Source organism: Podarcis filfolensis (genome assembly GCF_964270895.1).
Source record: "Podarcis filfolensis genome assembly, chromosome: 6".
Classification (NCBI taxonomy): domain Eukaryota; kingdom Metazoa; phylum Chordata; class Lepidosauria; order Squamata; family Lacertidae; genus Podarcis; species Podarcis filfolensis.
The window spans coordinates 6,911,339-6,930,621 of record NC_139609.1 but is presented as its reverse complement, the minus strand read 5'-3'; the positions used below and the strand labels follow the sequence as shown (position 1 = coordinate 6,930,621).

The 19,283-nt window shown below is 49.4% G+C and overlaps 1 long non-coding RNA gene across 1 annotated transcript in view; it reads right to left on the bottom strand.

The window, feature by feature from the left end:
- Positions 1–19,051, bottom strand: part of LOC310765985 — a 40,215-nt gene extending 21,164 nt beyond the window's left edge. The window contains exon 1 of the long non-coding RNA XR_014549901.1: positions 18,684–19,051. This is a non-coding gene — a long non-coding RNA (uncharacterized lncRNA). The remainder of the gene's footprint in view (positions 1–18,683) is intronic.
- Between the last annotated feature and the right edge of the window lie 232 nt (positions 19,052–19,283).

Genomic DNA, 19,283 nt, shown 5'->3' with positions numbered 1-19,283 from the left:
TTCATTTTTCTCTGACTTCACTTTGTACACCTCTCTCTCTGAACCCATGTGTTGGTATACGTGCCAACTTAGCATTAATACAGTGGTACCTTGGTACTTGAATGGCTTGACTCCTGAATGCCTCAAACCCAGAAGTAAGTGTTCTGGTTTGCGATTTTTTTTTTTCAGAAGCTGAACATCCAAAGTGGCTTTTGCTTGAGTGCAGGTTTCTGAACGGCCTTGGTTTGTGAACGGTTTCGGGAGTCGAACGGATTCCCGGAATGGATTAAGTTTGAGAAGCAAGGTACCACTGTACTTCATGCAAGGTAAAAGGTAAAGGACCTCTGGACAGTTAAGTCCAGTTAAAGGCAACTATGGGGCTGTGGCGCTCATCTCGCTTTCAGGCCGAGGGAGCTGGCATTTGTCTGCAGACAGCTTTCTGGGTCATGTGGCCAGCAGGACTAAACTGCTTCTGGTGCAATGGAACACCACTACGGAAACCAGAGCAAACGGAAACACTGTTTACCTTCCCGCCGCAGCTGTACCTATTTATCTACTTGCACTGGTGTGCTTTCGAACTGCTAGGTTGGCAGGAGCTGGGAGAGAACAACGGGAGCTCACTCCATTGTGTTGATTCGAACAGCCAACCTTCTGATTAGCAAGCCCAAGAGGCTCAGTGTTTTAGAGCACAGAGCCACCCACATCCCATTACCTTTAACTTCATGCATCTGATGATGGGGGCAGTATGATGATGATGATATTTATTAAAACAGTCCAGTGAAAGCTCGGTAGCTTTTAAGGAAGGAAGAGGAGGAAAGAAGACTCTCCCCTAAGTAGGTGCTATAGGAGCTGTTGGAGGAGGGAGCTGGAGGGGGGGATACATAGCCAAACCCTTCCTTTTCCTCCTGGAGCAACAACAGTAGTTAAGCATCTTTTAAAAAAATAAAATAAAGGCCCCATCCTCCAGGATTTGCTCCCATTTTGCTCTTTCTATGGACTAGTTGGCCAGACTAGGAACTGTTTCCATGAAAAACAATTGACAAACTTGTCCATGTCATTTTCCTTTCACCCCGTCTTCAGTTCATTGCATTTCCACCTCAATTTGATTCCCACCCACCCACCCAAGTCATCAGTCCTAGCATTGTAAGGTCCCGGAGCAGATGAAAGTTGTAGGTCAAAACACCTGAGGTTCACCAGGTTCGCAAATGGTTCGATGCAACCAGGTTAAAAGGAGTTAAGTCTACCAGTAGCCCTCCTCCTCTCCTCCAGCTTCCAACCAGCTTTGGTCCTAACATGCTGCTTATTCACTCTTGTGTCCTATCCAGATCTGGTCCCTTTGCAGTCTTCTTTAAAGGTAAAGGGACCCCTGACCATTAGGTCCAGTCATGGCCGACTCTGGGGTTACGGCGCTCATCTCGCTTTATTGGCCGAGGGATCCGGCGTACAGCTTCCAGGTCATGTGGCCAGCATGACTAAGCCGCTTCTGGCGAACCAGAGCAGCACACAGAAACGCCGTTTACCTTCCCGCTGGAGCGGTATCTATTTATCTACTTGCACTTTGACGTGCTTTCGAACTGCTAGGAGGGCAGGAGCAGGGACTGAGCAATGGGAGCTCACCCCGTCGTGGGGATTCGAACCGCTGACCTTCTGATCGGCAAGTCCTAGGTTTGGTGGTTTAACCCACAGTGCCACCCGCGTCCCTGCAGTCTTCTTTAGGTGAGCCCTAATAGAGGTGATGGTACCTTTAGGGTGAGGCTGGAGAACTCGTGAGCTTCCAGGCGTTGATGGGTTCCACCTCGCCTCATCCCAAGTGAACCAGGTCAGTCAACAGTCAGGGATGATAGGAGTAGAAGCCTAAGAACATCTAGGGCAGGGGTGGAGGAAGGGGGGTGCAGTGAGTGTGGTTCACCCTAGGTGTCAGCACTGAGGAGGGTGACAAAATGCCAGGAGGGACTCACCGCGGCACGTCAGAGCCACGTGTGTCTCCTGGGAGTGAGACGGTGGCTTGGGCGCACGCAGACTCTGCGCCGCACAAACGATCCACCCACTGCCCCCCCCAGCTGTAGGGCGGCTGAGTGGGAGGAGGTAGGCAGACTCCGAAGGCCCCCGCAGTACGCCCCAATCCTGGGCACACCGCCCCAGGTGCCTGTGCAGCTTCCTCCGCCGCTGATCTGGGGTCCACAGGTACCCTGCTTCAAATGTAGAAGAAGGGTCATATCTCAGTGGTGGTGTCCACGCTTTGCAAATATAGAGTCCCAAGTTGAAAGCACAGTTAAGTTGGGTTGCAATCCTAAACACACTCAGTAAGAAATAAACCCTGTTGATCACAGAGGGTTTTTTTTTAAAAAAAAAGATGGTGGTGATAACCATCATGCATAAGATCCTGCTATTAAAGGATCTCAAACCATCAAACTTGGAAAGTTCTCTGCCCGTGAGATCAAGGGTCCAACACAGCAGAAGGCAGATCGTTGCCCATGAGCTGCACCGCTCGTGAGATGTTGTGCTGAGACGTGTGGAACGCAATTTGCTCGGTGTGTCAGAAAATGTATCACAACAGACTTGTGCATTGCCAGGCCCGTTGGGGGATTCTGGGTGCTTCAGATCTGCCATGCCTGAGTGTGATGGCCAGTCCCCCATACTACAATACACTTTTCCGTAAATACAGACATAGAACTAAGAGCCGGTGGGGAGTTGGACTCCTTCTCTCTCTCTCTCTCTCTCTCTCTCTCTCTCTCTCTCTCTCTGTGTGTGTGTGTGTGTGTGTGTATACGCTCTCTTGCTCGCTCTCACACACAGTGATATCTGATTTAGCTGTACCACTGTCGAAGGTTGTGGGAGTTTATACAGTGATTCTGTAACTGTGCCATTCCATAAATGTCTGCTAAGCATAGTTGTCTTGGACTATTTCCAGGTCAGGCAGAGAGAGTTAATCTGGCAGCAAACCAGGTCAGTCGCAGCCAGAAGAAACGTCCTGGTCAGGGCAGTGTCAGACAGCAACTCAGGATGCCACGATTTGGCCAGGATTTTATTTTATACTTAAACGGAGCACACTTTGAGATGGAAAAGATTCCACTACAATTTAGCTCGTTCTCTTACACCACCCCGTGAGGCAACATACCTTTCCACACTTAAAGCATCTATAACAAAGAAACTAAGACCAACCTACCACTCCCCCCACAGTAAGAATTTGATTGTAAGTTCCTTGGAGCAGAGACCTGCCTTTTTCGTTTACCAAAATCGATTCCATTTCAGGCACACTGATTACACTGGGATCCAATATAATGATCCAGAAGCCAAAGAGATGCATCAGGCAAAGAGAACAAGCGGAAAAGATCTATACATTTTACAAACACTCACTTATTCTTCCATGGGAGAACCGAAAAGCACAGAATTTGGTAGAACTGGATGCAGAATTCAGCTTCCTGTTTTCTTTTCTTTTAAAATTACACTTATACTGTAGTCCTTATGGTTTCTAGCCTCTAATGAATCAGCTTCCTTCAGGACAGAAATTCTCAGACCAAACTTTCAACAAACAAGACATATAGAAGATTGTCAAATGTAACACGAAACTGCGGTTTGGCATGACAGCAATGAGCCTCGTGCTCATACAATCCCTCCTCTTCTCTCGCTCGCAAACCAAGGCTAGAAACTTATCTGAACCCTGGGCAAGCTATGACCTGCACAAACCCAGATTCCAAACCATGTCCAAAATATGTCCAGATTGTCTCACAGAGACAGAGAGATTCGAAACAATTAGCAAAGTACATGGCTGATCAGATAGGCAGGTGGGGGAGTTCATGTGCCCAGAAGGAGAGTAATGCAAATCGTAGTTCCAAACTGATCCACATTCATACCTTGGCAAGAAGTCCTTGCTATGCCATGTGACTCGAATTGATTCATTTCCTGGGTCCCAGCCTGTGCTGACCTTGTTGTTGTTGTTTAGTCATGTCCGACTCTTCATGACCCCATGGACCAGAGCACGCCAGGCATTTCTGTCTTCCACTGCCTCCCGCAGTTTGGTCAGACTCATGTTTGTAGCTTTGAGAACACTGTCCAACCATCTCATCCTCTGTCGGCCCCTTCTCCTTGTGCCCTCCATCTTTCCCAACATCAGGTCTTTTCCAGGGAGTCTTCTCTTCTCATGAGGTGGCCAAAGTATTGGAGCCTCAGCTTCACGATCTGTCCTTCCAGTGAGCACTCAGGGCTGATTTCCTTCAGAATGGAGAGGTTTGATCTTCTTGCAGTCCATGGGACTCTCAATAGTCTCCTCCAGCACTGTAATACAAAAGCATCAATTCTTCGGCAATCAGCCTTCTTTATGGTCCAGCTCTCACTTCCATACATCACGACTGGGGAAACCATAGCTTTAACTATACGGACCTTTGTCGGCAAGGTGATGTGTCTGCTGTGCTGACCTTAGCATTTCATTAATACAGCAAAAAATGATCCACATTTTTGGTCCACCATGCCGCAGTCTTCCCTGCTTCCTTCATAACTAGCAGTAGCGTTTTTATTTATTCATTAAAAATGTTTATACGCCACCTCTCATTTAAAGCAATATCATTTATTTATTTCTTTATTTACTTACCTGCTTACTTATTTCACGAAATGTATAGACCGCTTGGCTGTAAAACAAGAGCAAAAGCTCAACACAGTTCGCAATAATGCCAAGGTGGTGTGAAATCGAAAGATTCAAGACCTAGCAAGAATTCAAGATACGGTTGCACACACCCCAATCTCTGAGCAGCGAGAGACTCCCTGTGCTTACCTAAAGTTCCTTTTTCTGGGAATGAAAGTCAACAGAGACAGTGGTGTGTTTAGGACATTAAGTTTTATTTACACATATATACAATCTGAGCATAAGATAGGAGGGCTCCCAGCATTAACACTTCGACAGATTTTGTTTCCCCATTATGTGTCTTGAGGGTAGGGGGTCCCCAAAGCCACAGCCTTGGTTTCAGGGGAGTTTTTAATGTGTGACATTTTAATGTATTTTTTATCTTTGTTGGAAGCCGCCCAGAGTGGCTGGGGAAACCTAGCCAGATGGACGGGGCACAAATAATAAATTATTATTATTATTATTTCAACACAGAATGAAGCAAGTCTCTGTGACTTTTCAGCTCCTGGCATCAGCTACCCTCACCCACAGACCAGCTTTGCTATTGTTTTCCTAACTACAAGAAGATGTTTCTTCCAGTCAGGAGAAGGAGGAGGAGGCCCACCCATTTGTCTCTATGGCAACGTCGCCCACTCTTTAAGTCATGCAAACAGAGGCCCCCATTTTGTAGATACAGAACTAGAGGCTTGGTTGGCACCAACCCCTCAATCCCATAACGATATACTAACACTTCAAGGGAGCAAAACTGTTCATAATTATAGTAACCAGGAATTGGTCAACTGGTATCAGAGGCCAAGAAAAGCTTGAGGAACCAGATGTTTCTAACAACTGCTGGAAGTCACCTCAGCACGTGCCAGAGAGAGACATGTGGAAGAGAGGTTCCTACTCTCCAGTAGACGAGTTAAGTACAATGGCAATTGCTCCAAGCGCATTAAAACTAGGCTAGATTTGCATCTGCCTTCACCTACCTTTAAACAAATGTTGCCCACAAAAATACTTGGGCTAGAATAAATCTTAGCTTTGCAATTAAGGGAACGTTTTACTCACAGAGTTTCCGGAAGCTGCATCAATCAAGTCTCCATCCGCTGGCAATAAAGCAAAGAGGTAAAAAGGTTCTAACTGCGGGGGCCATTGGGGAGAAGGTCCTCCTCCAAGTTGCCACAAGAGGGACCTCTGCAGGCTACAGCTTAAGTAACAGGGCCTCCATCAAAGATCTCAGTTAATGTGCAGGCATTCCTGGGAGAAGGTGTTATTTCAGACCTGGCCCTAGCGCATGACATGATGCCATTCCTCGCCCCCACCAGGCAATGACGTGGAACTGAGGGCAGGGAAACCACAGAGCAAATACAAGGACATCAAGTCACGCTGCTGTAAGTGCTAATGTGCAATTTTAGAGTATGGTTACCAGATTTTTTTCAATGAATCCAGGAACACTTTTTTTTTTTTAAGCTGAGTAGCAACAGGGAGTCAGTAGTGGGGGTGGTGAGGCAAAAGACCCTGGGCCCAAGCAGACATGCATATTGTATAAAGGTGCAAAACCCTTCTTTCGCACACAGTGAAACATAAATGCGCAGAGTTTTTTTAAAACGGCAATGGCGCGCTGCCTGCCCGTGACGCCTGAGCCTCCCCCTCCTGCCCCTTTGTTTTGACTGATCAGGGGAGGCTCGGGAGTCACAGGCAGGCAGCTGTTGCCCAGTTTTTTAAAAAAAACTCTGCACATTTATGTTTCACAGGGTGCAAAAGAAGGGCTTTGCACCTTGCCTGGCAGAGAAACCGAGCGCCTTGCGCCCCTCCTGGGCAGCGCTCGCCCACCCGTGACTCCCGAGCCTCCCCTGATCAGTCAAAACAAAGGAGGAAGGGGGCAGGAGATCTGCACCGCCGGACGTCTCTGGTCCCCCTTCGGCAGTGGCAGCAGCAGTGAGCAGCTCCTGAAGCCAGCCAGAGCCAACTGCGCTACCAGGTTGGCTCTGGGCTGCTGAGGCTGCCACTGCCACATTTCCCGGGGACAAATTTGCAAATCCGGGGACATTCCAGGGATGGAATTTGTCTAGGGACAGATTTGCAAATCCGGGGACTGTCCCCAGGAACCGGGGACGTCTGGTAACCCTATTTTAGAGGGCAACTAGTTTCACCCCTGCTAGCAGCCCTGGGGATTTCTTCACCGTAAGACCAATCAAGGTTTATAACAGCAGACCAGGATGGTGAAGAGAAAGGCTCCAGGCATTTATGTATTAGGAAAACATTTGTTTCCTCCATGGGGGCACTAACCGTGCACATTTTCCCCACTTCCATTTTTTCCTCAGAGTAACCGTGTAAAATAGGTTAGAGCTACGCTGAGATGCAATGGACTGGTGCAATTTGAGGCAGATTCCTATATTCCTGGCTACAGCACTGCAAGATGCCACCTATTTTGGGGGGGGCAGGGGTACCAACATGGAAGTCTGTCCAAAGCTTTCGGGATTGGGGGGGCAGCCTTTGTCTGCATAAGAAGGTGGGGCCTTTGTGCTTTCCCAAGCCCAAGGGACGCAGAGGGTTCTAAAACTAAGAGTAGGGTATTCAATTGGGTTCACCCCCCTCACTAGTCCTCCTCCTGCATTTACAAGGTGCAAGGGAGGGAATCTACAGAAGTGAGTAAATCAATGCTATTGCCTCTCCATCAGGGGAAGTGCAGTAAAAGGACTGGCACCCGGGAATAAAAAACGAGTCTCTTGTTTCTAAGACCACGGAGCCCCAGCTGGAGGCATTAACCTCGAGATTTTACTGCCTCCCATTTACTAGCTAGAGAATGGCGAGGAGCAATTAGGCAGCCCAGTGTCCCCATACCTTTTAGCGGGTGACCTATTCACCTCATTACCTATTGGTGCTATTTATTTTTACAGCATTCCCTCCTGGGGACGATCAGGTTCCGTCTTTCTACATTCCCCCCCCCCCAAAGACGTGTCGGGGGGTGGCACGTCCAGCAACGTCTCGGCCGCCACTCCTGCACTAATCCAGCATTAATCTCCCTTTTCGCCATCCTCGCTCAGCAAACCAAGGCCAGGTGTCAATCAATCTTGGAGAAACCATCTGAAAGTTTAAAAAAAAAAAACAACCCAGAAAGAGAGGAACAAAAGATGCTTTAGATGAGATCACATTATATAGAAAGGTGTGCTGTGGAAAGGGTTTGAGAACTTTTCTTGTTTTCTGATCTTGATCCCTCGGAAATTTGAACAGTATTGTTCTATACTGAGTTCACCAAGGCCAACTATCCAGACTGGTCCTATGTGGGCCAGAAAAAAAGCCAGGGAAGTCCCCAAATAGGAGTTCCATCACAGAAGGAGAAAGGAAAAAAAGAAAGAGGGGGAGGGGATCGAGTTGATTCCAAGCCAAAGGCCAGGCGGAACAACTCTGTCTTACAGGCCCTGCAGAAAGAAATCAGATCCTGCAGGCCCTGGTCTCATGAGACAGAGCGTTCCACCAGGCTGGAGCCAATGTTGAAAAGGCCCTGGCTCTGGTTGAGGCTAATCTGACTTCCTTAGGGCCCGGGACCTCTAGGGTGTTGCTATTTATGGACCTTAAGGTCCTCCATGGGGCATACCAGGAGAGATGGTCCCGTAGGTAGGTTCACCGTAGGTTCATCCCATAAATGAACCATCTGAAGGTAGCCGATGGGTCTCAAACCCATGAGTTATGGACTTGCCCAGCATACAAAGACAGACTGGTGGACTGAACAAATGAGACCAATAGAAGGTTCAACAGTCAAGAAGGTGTTTTCTGCACATGCTGTAGAGCAGCCTTTCTCAACCTGCGGGTCCCCAGATGTTGCTGGACTACAACTCCCATCACCCTTAGCTAGCAAGGCCAGAGCTCAGGGATGATGGGATTTGTAGTCCAACAACATCTGGGGACCCACGGGTTGAGAACCGCTGCTGTAGAGGGAAGTGAGGGGCAGATGGGGCTCATCAACCTGGGAAGGTAGCCCCTCTAGGAGAAAGAAAACTCTGGTCCAAAACTTCCACTGCCTTGCGAGATATCTTGGGAAGAAGAAAAGGCGAAGGAGTAAATGCTACACAAATCCAGAGTGAAGTCCCTAAGATGGTTGGGTGGTGCCTTGTAGACCTCTTTCTGGCAACTCCTGCAGCCAAACATATTGCTCTGCTTTCCTTTGGACTACATCAGCAGGGCCGAGAGGGGGGGTCTTATCACCTGGGCAATCAAGAACGTACCAGACATGCTGCCCAGTCTTGCGCCCCGGGGAGGTCACTTGGGTCCTGCCAATGCAGTAGTTCACCCCCAGAGGCGGACTCCATTGTCTCTCGAGACAGACAGATGCCAGCAATTGCAGGGAATGTTAAACCAGGCAGGGAACACACGAAGGAAATGCAGAAATGAAGTCACAATGAGCGTCATTAACTGCAAAGCGCAGCGTTTTGGATTTCGGGGTTTGCAATGAATAAAGCTGCAGCCGTACAATGGTGGAGTGAAAAGGAGGAATCTGTGGGGCTGAATCTCTCAATCTCTCTCTCTCTCTCTCTCTCTCTCTCTCTCTCTCTCTCTCTCTCTCTCCTGGAGGTGTAGCTTTGCTGCCCTAGGCTGATGTTGTCTTGGGAACAGGAAGGTGCAAATAGGAGGGAATGAGGGGGAGACAGTCTCCTGGAAATACGATCTGAAGAGCAAAGCCCTTGGGACCGGCATCAGGGGTTGCTGCTGCTGTGGCAATATAATTTCACTCAGGGGAACCATTAAGACAGTTATATGCTTAGAGGAGTGAGGCGATCCTGCCCCCAGCCTCCACCTCCTCAATTTGGCAACATAAAATGGTCAAAAGGAGTTTCTGTACGAAAGAGGCAAAGCCCAAGCAGAGCACACAATATATTTTTCAACGCCCTACGTTAATTTAACGTTATTTGCCATGGGCATGGGAACTGTGTGGACAACTTTTGAGGTCTTTCCAACTGCAGTCCTTTTTCTGGCTCCATTTCAGGAAATGGAGGGAAGGCAATGTTGTTGGTGGTAATGCTGCTTTAAAACACATGTTTTTACAATGCCCTACACTTATTAAGTTTTGGGAGAAAGTAGTTGTCAGGGGCTCGGGAGCAGGAGCACAAGGGACAGAGGAAATGGAGAGCGAAGGGGAAGAATCCGAGGGCAGCGTAGGGGAGTATGACAGTGGCCCGAGAGATTCCATGAGCTTCTCCAGTGAATCAGAAGATTCCCAGAAGGGGGCGCCGACGGTCAGGGCAAGGGGGGTCCCAGGGGGGACGCACCAGAAACAAGGAGCCAGCGGGGAACCCCAAAGCAGCAGCGGGGGATCAGGACCAGTTTCCCCACCAGAGCGTAGTGGGGGGGAAGAGTCACATGTGTCAGGACCAGCGTCTCCTCCAGCGGGGAGAGAAGATGAGTCAGGGCTGACCACGCCTCCATCGGAGAGTGGGGGAACGGAGGGGAGGTCAGTTGCAGCTAGCCCACCCGAAGGGGGAAGCAGTGACAGCAGCAGTGAAACGATCAGGAGGAAAGTTGCTGGCTGGGCGCGCGCGCCAAGTTCAAATGTACAGGCGCGGGGGACAGCAGGTGACCCGGATTGGGAACCAGCTCCTAAAGAGGGAGGGGGAAGGCTCAGGGGATTCAGCGTCAGAAGAGTCTAGAAAGGGCGAGACCCCAACGGACAGGCGGAACCAGAGGCGGAAAGAACAGAGGAAGAGGTGGAGCAAGGCTAGAGTCTTAAACTGGTGTCTGGGGGGAGGAGATTCAGACAGAGCATCAGCGGTCTAAAGTTTGAGACGTAGAGCTGCACGCTGCGGCTCTGGAAGTGAAACTGAACTTCAATAAAGACTTTCGTACTTAACAACGAAGCGGCGTTGGTCCTTTGTGAGCTGGGGCCTCAGGCAGCTCTGACAGTAGTGCATTTTATAAACATGACAGTGCAGAAAAAGTTTTAAAAATTTCAAAGGAAAATATTCTTTTGAACTACATTTCTACCAGATGGAATCAGACAACTGGACAATGTAAATGGATTGTGTGTGCCCTTATTGTAAAGACTGGTACTTATGCACTGGAAAGATAAGGGTACGACTCTATTTAATCAATGAATTGAAGATATGACCACACTTGCAACTTATGGATTGCTTATAGATAATGTAGACTTTGCATGGACAAGTATAATGATATCCGGAAAGTATTTATTCAAAATACAATAGATGAAAAATAAACATACAGTAGTACCTTGTTTTGCAACTGTTTTGCAACCGTTCCGGAGCCCCGGTCACTGGCCGAAAAGGACTCTGGACAAAGTGCCACGTCTGCGCACATGCGTGGAGCGGTTTGTGCTTCTGCACATGCGCGAAGCACAATTTAGCGCTTCTGCGCATGCGCAAGCGGTGAACCCAGAAGTAACCCATTCCGGTACTTCCGGGTTTGCCGCGGACGTTCAACAGAACGGGTGCTCGATGAGGCGGACGCTAGACGAGGTACCACTGTATACGTATTTGGATGATGATAATAATAAACACTATGTATTTGATAAGTATACAGTCATACCTCTGGTTACAGCCGCTTCAGGTTTCATTTTTTCGGGTTGTGGACCACCAAAACCCGGAAGTACCAGAACGGGTTACTTCTGGGTTTCGCAGTCGCACATGCGCGGAAGTGCTAAATCACGCTTTGCACATGCGCAGAAGCATCGAATTGTGCTTTGCGCATGGGCAGACACAGGTTGTGAATGCTGTGGGTTGCGAACTTGCATCCCGCACGGATCACGTTCGCAACCCAAGCGTCCACTGTATATGGAATTGTAAAAGTTAACTCTTATAATGATATAGTATATCTTTTCTTTTTTTCTCCCCCCCCCCTTTTTATTTTATGTTGTTCAATTAAACTGTTCTTAAAATAAATATTAAAAATAGAGGGAATGGGTTGCCTCTTCTGGTTCTGGGAAACAAGGGAGGAAGGGAACGTATCACACAGGAGGGGAGACACCCGTGACTCTTCAGCAACCTGACCTCTCTGCCTCTGGACCTCCCTTCTCCTGCTTCTGCTTCCCCTTCTGATTCTGGACATCTCTCTGCTACAGACTCTCCCAGCTCACTAAGCCCTGTTTCCTCTTCAGCTTCCAGAACCCGGGGCAGAGGGAGGGGGCAGGGGTGCGGGGTGCCCTGGGTGTCACCACTGAGGGGGTGACAAAATGCCAGGTGGCACTCACCGCAGGGCCTGTAGCACGCCTGAGCCACGTGTCTCTCCTGGGAGTGACACAGTGGTTTGGGCACACACAGGCTCCGCAAGGCCCAAACGGTCCGCCCGCTGGCCCCCCCAGCTGTAGGGCAGCTGAGTGGGAGGAGGCAGGCAGACTCCGGAGACCCCGTGGTTCGTCCCACCCTACCCCTCTGGGCAGCCCACCCCACCCCTGGGCGTGCCGCCTCAGGTGCCCAAGCGGCTACCTCCGCCGCTGCCAGAACCTCTTTTCCCACTCATTATTGTCCCACCACCAATCCCTGGGCTCTGAGCCTTCTTCTCTTGGTGGTTTGCCAGCTGGTTCCTCCCACCATTCCTCTAAATCAGCCTTTCTCAATCTGTGGGTCCCCAGATGTTGTTGAACTACAACTCCCATCACACCTAGCTAGCAAGGCCAGAGCTCAGGGATGATGGGAGTTGTAGTCCAACAACATCTGGGGACCCACAGGTTGAGAACCGCTGCTCTAAATCAATCAACCGGCCCATGACATTGGGTGGAAGAGGTTTATGCCTCTTAGTCTTTTGGTTTATTGGACTCATAGACTCGTTGAATTGTAGTATTGGAAGAGATCTCAATGGTCCTCCAGGAAATCTCAACAGGCAGTCTCCCATCCAGTTTGAAACCATATGGGACCCTGCTTAGGTTTGCAAATATGTTAGCAGTTTCATTGCACACCACTAGGACTCTGCTATCTTTGACATACTATCTTGGTAGAGAACCTCAGGCGCAAGGGCTTCCTCTCTACCTGGTCCTCTAGACTCTTTCCAGGCCTAAATAAATAAATAAGGTATGCACCAGATATTGTTTACCTCGCCTCAGAGAGCCAAAGCCTGTCCCCATCAATTTAGAACGAAGCAGCATGGCTTCTCTGTCGAGTCCTAGATCTAGGCCACAAACGTTGTGTGTGTGTAATTGGTTGAATCAGTTGAAATATATTTAAGTATCTGCTACCATCTACAGGGACGCGGGTGGCACTGTGGGTTAAACCACAGAGCCTAGGACTTGCCGATCAGAAGGTCGGTGGTTCGAATCCCTGCGACGGGGTAAGCTCCCATTGCTCGGTCCCTGCTCCTGCCCACCTAGCAGTTCAAAAGCACATCAAAGTGCAAGTAGATAAATAGGCACCGCTCCGGCGGGAAGATAAACGGCGTTTCCGTGTGCTGCTCTGGTTTGCCAGAAGCGGCTTAGTCATGCTGGCCACATGACCCGGAAGCTGTACGCCGGCTCCCTCAGCCTATAGAGCGAGATGAGCGCGCAACCCTAGAGTCGTCCGCGACTGGACCTAATGGTCAGAGGTCCCTTTACCTTTACCTACAGACAGGTGCACCAGTTATCTCTTGGCACAGGAAACAGGGCACAAGATGGAAGACTCAGGCAATTGGCATCTAAAGGTTGGAGAAAGTATGGGACTGTTGCCTGGAGGTTTTTCAGAGAGCTGACCTAGGGGCAGGAGGAAATGTGTGTGTGTTGCTGCCCACCCCCCGGCCCCCTAAGCAGTCCAGGCTGTTTTGACCAGGGGTCAGCAACTTTTTTCAGCCGTGGGCTGGTCCACTGTCCCTCAGGCCATGTAGTGGGCCAGACTATATTTGGGGAGGGGGGGGAGAACGAATCCCTATGCCCCGCAAATAACCCAGAGACGCATTTTAAATAAATGCACACATTCTACTCATGTAAAAACACGCTGATTCCCGGACTGTCCACGGGCCGGATTGAGAAGATGATTGGGCCGCATCCGGCCCGCGGGCCTTTGGTTGCCTACCCCTGGTTTTGACAAAAGCCTAAAAGTCACAGTGAAAGAGGAAGACCAATTTCAGCAGCTCCTGCAAATGCTTTTTCGGTTTGAGAAGGAGGCAAGTGGCTGGTCACAGACAAAAAGAAGAACTAGTGAATGAACTAGGGGAGGGGCGGGAAAAAACTCAGACAGAAAGAAAGAAGGGGAGTTCATACTACTGTATTTCAACTTTGTCCTCTTACAGGCTAATGCGCATCCAGGGAAACAAATGAGCTGTGTTTTCAGGGGCTCTTGCTAGAAACTGCCAGTTCAAGCCTTATGCTAACAATTCTTACATTATGGGAGTAGGGAATTTCTGCTCTCTCCCCTCTGCCCAATGTCTCCAGCCTATGGTCCTCTGGCACTGAATTACCTTGCACTAGTGAAGAAATCCTGTAGCTGAGTACCACCCTTATTTTACAGAATGGGCCAATAATGATTAAAAGGGTAAAGGGATCCCGACCATTAGCTCCAGTCGTGACCAACTCTGGGGTTGCGGCACTCATCTCGCTTTATTGGCCGAGGGAGCCGGCGTACAGCTTCCAGATCATGTGGCCAGCATGACTAAGCTGCTTCTGGTGAACCAGAGCAGTGCACGGAAACGCCGTTTACCTTCCCGCTGGAGCGGTACCTATTTATCTACTTGCACTTTGAGGTGCTTTCGAACTGCTAGGTTGGCAGGAGCAGGGACCGAGCAACGGGAGCTCACCCCGTCGCGGGGATTCGAACCGCTGACCTTCTGATCGGCAAGTCCTAGGCTCTGTGGTTTAACCCACAGCACCACCCGCGTCCCTTCTCAATAACGATTAATACTTAATAAAAAGAATGATTTAAGAGAGAGGGCCTTTGCACCCATTTTACAGCTGCAAACCCAGATTCGCTCAGCCAGTCTCGTTAATATGGAGCCACTGCCAAGCTTAGCTCCCTAACTAACGTGCTTGCTTCTGCTTATTCCCACATTATATTTCCCAGTGTGTGTGTGTTTCTACAACCTAAAAGTAACCTAATGTGTGAACTGGCCCCCTGCAAAAGAAAATGCCAGCTTGGAAATGTGCATACTGTATTCTGCAGGTACACTTCTCAGAGAGCCAAGACTGCTGGCAATTCCTTGCTGAGTGAATATTGATGGCAAACCCGGTATAAAATGCCACAGCAGTGCAGGGTTCCAGGGGCCAACCAGGCACTTACGAAGGGTCCATGTTTCCATTGGAAATGAGGCACAACAGAGACTGTGGTGTCTTTATGATATGTGGTTTAGGTAGGTAGACAGACAGACAGACACACTGAGCCTGTGATGGAGGGGTACATCGCGTAACACTCAAAGAGGGCTCTGTTTTTCCCATTTCTGCCACCTTGGATTCAAACTGCTATCCCACTTTGCTCTGACACCTATCCCCCTTTCTCCAGCTTGACGTCCTTGCAAACTGTTGCCGCAGAACTACTATCCTTCCACCTCCAAAACTCTACTTCAAAAACCTTTTCTTTCTAACTAATCCTGAGTTGGGGGCCCTCCCATTTGCCGTCTGACGGAACCACTCCCTTTGTCAAAGCAAATGGTCCATCATTAGCGAGCCTGCGCCCGGGCTTGTGTTTTGACATGCTAAATTCAATGTCTAAAGGTAAAGGTGACCCCTGACCATTAGGTCCAGTCGTGGCCAACTCTGGGGTTGCAGCGCTCATCTCGCTTTATTGGCCAAGGGAACCGGCGAACAGCTTCCGGGTCATGTGGCCAGCATGACTAAGCCGCTTCTGGCGAACCAGAGCAGTGCACGGAAACACCGTTTACCTTCCCGCCGGAGCGGTACCTATTTATCTACTTGCACTTTGACGTGCTTTCGAACTGCTAGGTGGGAAGGAGCAGGGACCGAGCAACGGGAGCTCACCCCGTCGCGGGGATTCAAACCACGACCTTTGGATCGGCAAGCCCTAGGCTCTGTGGTTTAGACCACAGATTCAATGTCTAGCATCCCAGAATTAGCTGTGAAGGAGCGTTTGGGTGGACATTCAAGCTGCTCCGAAGGTGTGTTTTTCGCTCCAGCTGCTGATTTGGCGAGGTATCATGTTTACATGCCTCTTCCTAGCCTCAGAGTAATGTGTTGGACATGGGCCATGATTGGCGCATCTCCCAGTGCTGTGCTGACCTCCCTGTGGCAACACCGGGGAGACAAAACAGCAGCTCCTCGTTCCTCCCAGACTCACACAGCCAGCCTGGCAGGCCAGACTTGGGCTCCTCTTTCCTTGCATGCTTTGACCTGCTGTGATCTGCTCCAGGAATCTGGCTCCCAAGTTTCCCTGGTAACAGGTTGTCAGCAGAGGAGGGGAGCTGGAAATGGAAAGGACGGGCCAAAAGGCAGGAGGGAAAGGAAGGGCCAAGACGAGGCGCCACATGGGACAGGGACAGGAAATTCTCCTCCCCAGCTAACCAGCCAGCAGGCAAGCCCTGGCGCCCAGCTCCAGAGAGCAAAAGGGGGAAGGAGGCAGACCGCTGCAATAATATTTTTCCTTCCACCGCCAGCTGCTCCTCATCCTTCCTCTCCAGCCAGCATGAAAACGGAAGGCCAAGAGGAGCTGAAGCCAAGGGTGTCTAAGGCCATCTGAGGTCACCTATGATCACACCCATGGACTCCCAACTAACACTTTCCTATCACTGTCGGCTGAGCTCACACTCCCATTTACTCTGTGCACAGAGCGCTCCTGCCACTGGTTTGGGAAGCTGTGTACGCAAGACATTAGCCACAATCCATATCTAGTCTGTTGTTCCTTATGAAATAAAGATAAAGGGACTCCTGACCATTAGGTCCAGTCGTGGCCAACTCTGGGCTTCCGGCGCTCATCTGGACTGAGAGAGAGAAAAGACACAGACACAGTCCAGGCCTTTAAAGCGGAGAGAAATGAACATACAGCATTCAGGCTTTGTCAAAAATTTCCCATGCCCACCATACTGTGAACCGCCCCAAGACCTCCGTTTGAAGAGCAGTATACAAAATTTATTAACTGATTGATTGATTGATTGATTGATTGATTGATTGATAAGTGAGGGATTAATACAAGCAGTGTGCGGCTGCTAATAAGCATGGAGGACTGAAATAATGAGATGCCCCAACTTCCCCTTTCCTCCAAAGTCCTAGGAAGAAGCAAACTTATCCTAAGATAACAGAGGAGACTTCAGGGTTTGGTATCTTCCACTAGAGTCTCATTTAGGGCAAGTCATCTGCTGCAGCCCAGCCTTGGGAACCTGGGGGGGGGGGGGGTGAGGCCAGCGTACCTCTGCACAGCCATGCAAGGAGAGCCTGGAAAATTAATTTCCCTAGTGGAAATTAAATGGGGATTTTGGCTGCAGGCTCCGGGCCAGAAAAACAAAACAAAACCCCTGCCAAGACAAAAACCTAGCTTTCCCCATGGAGAGTGACAAAAGGCATAGACACCTCCAATCAGCTGGAGACGAGTGGCAAAGAACAGGAAGATAAACAAACAAGCAATTAGGAAAGGGAGAAGAAGGAGAGGAGAGACTCACAAGACAGAGCAGCAAAAGGATTTGTTGGTTCAATGTTTCCACGCCACGTCATGTCTACCCTTCATCTCACCCTTGTCACCCTTTTGAAAAATAAATTTTCTCATGGTGGCTAACTTTGGAGAAAGGCTGGAATCAGCGTTTGACCTCTGCAGCTCCATCTTAGCCCTGCTTAGGTTGCAATTTCCACAGGGCAGAGACCGACCTCCTTCTCATATGTAAGGTAAAGGTAAAGGGACCCCTGACCATTAGGTCCAGTCGTCACCGACTCTGGGGTTGCAGCGCTCATCTCGTTTTATTGGCCGAGGGAGCCGGTGTACAGCTTCCGGGTCATGTCGCCAGCATGACTAAGCTGCTTCTGGTGAACCAGAGCAGCGCACGGAAACGCTGTTTACCTTCCCGCCGGAGTGGTACCTATTTATCTACTTGCACTTTGACGTGCTTTCGAACTGCTAGGTTGACAGGAGCAGGGACCGAGCAACAGGAGCTCACCCCGTCGCGGGGATTTGAACCACCAACCTTCTGATCGGCAAGTCCTAGGCTCTGTGGTTTAACCCACAGCGCCACCCGTGTCTCATATGTACTTGCATGTATATATCGACACACTCTCGCATGCATGGGCACTAAATGCCACGTCCATGAGCGGTGCCTCAGAAATAAATGAGGCACTTCCGTGGGGCTTTGGCCAGAGCAACATTGAATCGGCAGCCGTGGGTTTCCAAAGCACAAGCAGCCGGGGAGGGAAACCTTGCATGCAGAACATCTCAGGTTCAATCTTCAGCAACACCAGGTGAGACTGGGAGAAATGAGTCAATGCAGGCAATACTAGTTCAGATCAACGATGTTCTGGCACCTATTGTTCCCACCAGGGCATTCATACATATGGGATTCGCTGCTTCCATATACATGTTTGTGTGTCTTCATCCACACTTGAGTGTCTTCAATCTTCTGCCTTCAAAATCTATCCAGGTGTTTCCCCAGCTGCCATCCTAAGTTCCAGAAACCCGAGGTGTGTTATGAACATGTCTTTAACCCATGCACCAGCACCTTTTACTTTTCCGTTTTCAAAAGAAAGGTTTTCCAGTGTTCCAGATTTACACAAAACTGCTGTAAAAAACCAATAAATGTGTCTCTACAAATCAGGCAGCAATTTTGAGTCACTCGCAGGAAAGACTGTCACTTCTATTTCCTCCTCTTTTCCTTCCTTGCCTCCTGGCACCTGCAAGGACGTGCTTTATTTTTGACACAGCTGTTCTGTGCAAAATCTCTTCTGTACGAAGGAGCTGTTTCTAATATAGAAAAAAAAATACCTAGAACCTGCGTTCTTACCCAAGTGTGGTGATAGCTAGCACCAAACCACACCAGAACCTGCTGACACGTTGCGCTCCTACAGTGCATCCACAATCAGGTTACGTTGAATTTACCTACCCTTTTCAGATTTTTCTTGGATTTGGAGAAATCTGAGTTGACTGTTTCAAAAACTGCAGGCTGCTAGGTGGCTGAGGAGAATGTCAAGCGGACAATGAAGCCCTTCCAAATCAAATCCACATGAAATTCCTGGGTGAATGAGCCCAAACTATAATACAGGTTCCTGCACACCTTGTTGTTGTTTAGTCGTTTAGTCGTGTCCGACTCTTTGTGACCCCATGGACCAGAGCACACCAGGCACTCCTGTCTTCCACTGCCTCCCGCATTTTGGTCAGACTCATGTTTGTAGCTTCAAGAACACTATCCAACCATCTTGTCCTCTGTCGTCCCCTTCTCCTTGTGCCCTCCATCTTTCCCAACATCAGGGTCTTTTCCAATGAGTCTTCTCTTCTCATGAGGTGGCCAAAGTATTGGAGCCTCAGCTTCAGGATCTGTCCTTCCAGTGAGCACTCAGGGCTGATTTCCTTCAGAATGGAGAGGTCTGATCTTCTTGCAGTCCATGGGACTCTCAAGAGTCTCCTCCAGCACCATAATTCAAAAGCATCAATTCTTCAGCTATCAGCCTTCTTTATGGTCCAGCTCTCACTTCCATACATCACTACCTGTGCACCTTATATGTACTAAAACCTGCTAGATGGCGCAGGTCAGGCTGGATGAGAGACAAAGGAAAAAGGGAACTCCTGAAGGCCTGGAGGGTATACATTAAGGCTGGCAACATCAACCCCAGCCTGTGGGAAAACCTTGCAGACAACTGGAGACATGTACCCAC